Below are 5,930 nucleotides of genomic sequence, written 5' to 3'. Positions count from 1 at the left end.
AGCATTTCTGGCAAAATATGTGGGGTTTTAAGGGGGGGGGGGTTAAAATAATAAAAAACAAACAGAAGACTAAAATGCAGTGATATTTCCCTATTCCTCCTTTCTTTTGTTGGGAGGCACATTTTTAAGAGCTTCTTTGTCCACCTGACCTTTCCCACTGCCTTTAACTACTTTCCCTGCTGGTCCCCTTCAAAATCTGGGTAGCATCTCAGCAGCCCCAGCTACCTCTTCCTGCTGATCCTCCCCCCACCCCGCGACTTCGTCTTTAATCTGTAGCTTTCCAGCCACCCATCACTACTGGACATCTTAGCTTTACTCAGCAGTGGGTCCTTACTCTTTCCATATGTTCATTCTAGACTCAAAAAGTGGGGCATTGGTTATGAAGAAGCCCTGCCTTCTGCAAAGGGTAACAACAATTGCTTTGGACTTTTACTATTTATCTGATACTGCCTTTTTAAGACCTGATCAAGGGACACGCTGAGAAAGAGAAGGAAGAAGCAGAGTCCACTACTTAAATGATTTTAATTCTGAAGTTCTGACGTGCTGCAGTTCATTTGGTGTGTTCCCGAGAAATAAAAGTTGACACTTACTACATTTCCTGCCTTTCCCCTAACCATCCCTTTTGCTCTGTCTTGCCCGAGGTCTGTGACTAGAACTGGCCATGATACTCACTTGGCAAGCTTTCTTGGACTGCATCCACACGTTATCACTCCACTACAGCAGTCGTGTGAATAAGGTAATTCATTTACAAATAATCTCTGGGTCCAACAATAGCACATTATCTAATTATGACAGTTTCAAGTGGGCAGGCATGTTAGTCTGTAATAGCAGAACAAAATTCAAACCTAGTAGCGCCTTAAAGACCAACAAAGTTTTCCATGGTATCAGCTTTCACTTCATTCTGCATCTGATGAAATACACTTTGACTCACAAAAGCTCATGACTTGGAAATATGTTGTCAGCCTTTAAGATACTGTGTGTGCGCAAAGTGCAAAGTGCTGCCAAGTGCTGTCAAGTTGGCTACAGCTGACTGTAGCCAACTTTTGGCAACTCCAGCAAGGGGCTTTCAAGGCAAGGGAAAAGCAGAGGTGGTTTGCCACAGCGGTGGTTTGCCACATCTGTAGAGTCATCCTTGGGGGTCTCCTTTCCAAGGATTGACCCTGCTTAGTTTCCAAGATCTGGCGAGATCTGGCTACACCAAGCCACCTCCTCAACTTCTTTAAAGTGCTAATGGCCTCATATTTTGCTCTGTCTAATGATGACTGGATGCAGCCTTGAATAAGTAAATTAGCACCATGACGATGAACTCAGTAGGAGGAAAATCTTTTGTACAAACACATTACTTTCACAGGTTAACATGGACAATGGAGAGCTAATTGATTCCTCCCCCTGTCAGCTTACAATGATCAATGATGTAACTGCCATTGTTTGTCCTGGATCTCCCTGGCAAAAAATTACAATGAAAACCATTTCGTGGTAGGCACCTCCCACGAAAACTTCATTCTGCTGTAGATAGGAGCCCAACCCTCTTCTAGCAAATGAAGCAACCTCACTTTATATCATACCAGCATAAATATGCCCCTTAAAGCACAAGTGAAATGGTTGAACTTTACCATTAGGCTTTCATAAAACCACACGGCATGCAATCCCATAAAAATCAAGTGACTTTGTAATTGTAATCATAAAAATTACATTAAAATATTGGTATTGTCAACTTAATGGCACCATAAAAAGAGACTGTTATAATGGTAGGCTTTGTTAGCTCATCTGCAATCTTAGCACTTAAAACTGAGGCTTCAGATTGGATCCTTTGGAAAGCTAGAAACAGTCAGCCCAGGAGATTGTATAAACGGGACACGATCTTTTTTCAAGGATCATTCTAAGGCTGAAGAAAAATCTGTCCACGGCTGCCACCCCTGAATTGTTCTGCTTCAGATTGTAGGTTGGAAACCATAAGTTCTCAGAGAAACACCTATTGCACTAACAACAGGAACTGCTCAGGGAAAGGGGTCTGAACTTAGCCTTCTTATTGTACGAGCCTTGTGAATGAAAGCAGATATTTAGATGGGGATGGCTTTCAAACATATTCCTGCCTACCCTTCAAAGTATGAAACCTTAAGAAGGTTCAAGGATTTCTTCATATGGGTATTTTCCACACAATGACAGATGTGTACCTTCTCTTCTTCTTCTTCTTCTTCTTCTTCTTCTTCTTCTTCTTCTTCTTCTTCTTCTTCTTCTTCTTCTTCTTCTTCTTCTTCTTCTTCTTCTTCTTCTTCTTCTTCTTCTTCTTCTTCTTCTTCTTCTTCTTCTTCTTCTTCTTCTGCTGCTGCTGCTGCTGCTGCTGCTGCTGCTGCTGCTGCTGCTGCTGCTGCTGCTGCTGCTGCTGCTGCTGCTGCTGCTGCTGCTGCTGCTGCTGCTGCTGCTGCTGCTGCTGCTGCTGCTGCTGCTGCTGCTGCTGCTGCTGCTGCTGCTGCTGCTGCTGCTGCTGCTGCTGCTGCTGCTGCTGCTGCTGCTGCTGCTAAGCAGCGACAGGGCTTCCATATGGCACATTTTCCTGCCCGCATCTCCCAGCAGCAGCCATTCCACCTATGCACCACCTGGGCTTTTTCAGAATGGTTTTACAATCAGCAGTCAAAGAGGCAGCAGGTTTGAATCCCGACTCGCACCATGAAAGCGTGCTGGGTAATCCTGGGCCAGTCACACAATCTCAGCCTCAGATATTTAGATGGGAAACCTCCAAGAAATACCAGGGTCACAAGATGGAAGCAGGCAATGGCAAACCACCTTCAAATATTTCTTGCCTTGAAAACAGAGGCATAGCTAGGGAAAATGGAGTCCGGTGCAAAATCTGAGTTTTGCTGCCCCCACCCCCACCCCATGTTTGTGTTTTTTGTATTTTTTTAGTGTTTTTTTCAGTTTTCGTCCTGCAGGGGGCGCAGTGTTTAGACTAGCAACATCAAAATTTCAGGAGACTCTCCTGATGATACTAGCCAGGTTGGTGAAGTTTGGTTCAGGGGGTCCAAAGTTATGGACTCTTAAAGGTGTAGCTCCCATCTCCTATTAGCTTCCATTGGAAACAATGAGGATGGGGGCCACCCTTTGGTAGTCCATAACTTTGGACCCCCTCAACCCAACCTCACCTAACTAGGGTGGTATCATCAGGAGAGTCCTCCGGAAACTCCCTGAAATTTTGGTGCTGCTAGCCTAAAAACTGCACCCCCTGCAGGCCAAAAACTGAAAAACATAAAAAAACTAAAAAAACTGAAATTTTTGCTGCCCCCCCCCCCCCGGCGTGCGCCCAGTGCAACGCACACCCCCGGCCCCCTTGAAAACTCTATGAAGTCACCATAGTCAGCTGTGACTTGATGGCAAAATAAATCACTATAATAATTTAACAACATGTTCAACAGGTTCTCCGAATCCCCAGCTTTTCCTTTATTTCTCTGCAACAAAAGGCAGTTACTTTTTTACATGAAAGCCGAAAATTCAGGGAACCTGTTACACATTATATCTGTTACTATTATATCACTATAACCAGGTTCACTCGCCAATTTAAAAAGAAAACAAAACCAAGAGACTTCTCAGTAGCAGGAGTAAGAATTGGCTGCCCTGTCGGTGGGACCAGGGAAAAACAAATTTTCCTGCCCATCCAGTTGCCATCCAATCTTTGCTGAATTCTTCTGCAAAACTTCAGCTCAAAGCAGGTTTGAGAAAGACTGCAAAAAAGCCACAGAAATCCAGGAAGGTGCACAAATGCACCATGATGCTCTTGGGGAAGAAGAAAAAATGAACAGTTTCCCAACAGCAGTGAATCTGTGCGTGGAAATGTCCATGTTTAGGTTGTTCCATCAGTGAATTTACCATAATGAGATCATGATGTTAATAGGATTTTACTGTTCAAAGCTTCTTTCACAAGCTACAAAGGATCAGCTAGAGTACTAACAGCTAGAGGTTAACAAGGTATAAGCTTTCATCAGAGAGCTCAGGTTCTCAAAAACTTATGCACCAAAAATCTTGTTGGTTAGCTGTTGTGGGTTTTCTGAGCTGTGAATTCATGGACTGGTAGTTTGTGCTCCTAACGTTTCGCTCACAACTATGGCTGGCAACTTCAGAGGCATGTCCCAGTGAGTTGTGTTTCTCCCTGTGGCACATGCCTCTGAAGATGCTAGACACAGATGCAAGTGGAACATTAGGAGCAAAAACTACATGGCCAAATAGCCTGAAAAACCCACAACAGCCGGTTGATTCCAGCCATGAACTCCTTCGACAATCTCGTTGGTCTCTGTGCCTAGTTATCTAGCATTGGTGTAGTGCAGAGTAACATGACTGCCCTCTGAAACCAGCTGCAAGGGGAAAATACATTCCAACATCTCCAAGACAAGAGAGGACTTTTAGCACGTTAGAGTTCAGATGGTGAGGTGATTAATAACTGCCATATCAGTAATCCCAAAACAAGAGTGCATTATAACCCGGCAGAACGTGTCAATGCAGGCTGGGAAATAGACAGCTATATCTTCCTGTGCTTATTCACAGATCATCAAGTAAGCCAGAAGTCCCAACTACTCTTTAGTAATGAGGCCATGACCACTAAGGCCCCCTCGTTATTCATATTCTCCATGCAACGAAGTTGGGAGTTCTCTCATTTCTACCATTGTTGTTTCCGCAGAAATCCCGGCGGCCATCTTTTGCTGTAATCATTGCCAAGGAAAACACTGCTGTTGTGATTATCTGCACTGGCAGTAAAGCTTGTTACCCACCCTCGTTCTTGTGATTTTTGTCTGTTCACAGATAATCCTAAACAATGGTCTGGTCTCGAATGATCAAGTTTTGGGCTTTTGCAATCTCCTCTCCCCATCTGGCATGTTTCAATTGTGCGGTTGTTTCCACTCCTGGTAAGCCATTGTTTGATTATGGGTTAAAACTTGTGTCTTTTATCATGCCTTCCACCTGGGAGTCCCTGGAAACCGAAAGTTTTGAAAACAATGTACTGTCAAAGGCTTTCATGGTTGGATTCAACTGGTTGTTTTATTGGGTTACCTATTTTCAAGGCTGTGTGACCGATGGTCTGGTAGATCTTGTTCCCCTATCGACAGCCATTTCGTTTGGTGTATGGCTCACAGACTCTGTGATACACCTCTGAAGATGCCATTCACAGATGCGGCCAAAAGTTAGGAACAAGATCTACCAGACACAGCCCGGAAAACCCACAATAATCATGAAAACACTTTGCAATCATAGATTTATATTACACATTGAATCTACTCACTGTGACACCATGATAAGATTTCTTTTCTCACACAGGCATGACAACAAATACTCCTTCCCCATCACTTAGACTACCATGGAGGGACTGACGGACATCCTAGAACTTAACTTGTATATATTGAGTGGTCTGTTGAATAAGAGAAAAGAAGATTCAAATAAGGCATCAGGGTCTGAATAGACAGCAGTTTCTGGCATGACCTTTTGTGAACGTAACCCGACTGGAGGCACTGATCTTGGAGCAGCTTCCTACCATGTATCAATAAAAACATTTACAAAGCAAAGACACCTTAAAAACTCCACCCAGGATAAACTCCTCCCAACCCCGCTCCCCCAACACATAAGGGGAAAGGAAGCCAGTCAAGACAGAACAAACCTCATTGCTGCCCTCAACTCCAGGTCTGGTAGAACAGCTCCATCTAACAGGCCCTGCAAAATTCAGTGGTGGGATTCAGCAGGTTCGCTCTACTTCAGGCAGAACCGGTTGTTAAAATGGTGCTTGTAAACAACCAGTTGTTAAATTATTTGAATCCCACCACCGGAACTGGTTGTTAAATTATTTGAATCCCACCACTGAATAGATCCCATAGGACTCTGGTCTCACCGGAAAGAGAGTTCTACCAGGTCAGAGCTGAAAAGACTGTGGGGGTAGTAAAGGACAGCCGTAG

This window comes from Sphaerodactylus townsendi, linkage group LG11, assembly GCF_021028975.2.
Source record: "Sphaerodactylus townsendi isolate TG3544 linkage group LG11, MPM_Stown_v2.3, whole genome shotgun sequence".
NCBI classification, from domain to species: domain Eukaryota; kingdom Metazoa; phylum Chordata; class Lepidosauria; order Squamata; family Sphaerodactylidae; genus Sphaerodactylus; species Sphaerodactylus townsendi.
Note: the sequence above shows the minus strand (reverse complement) of the source record.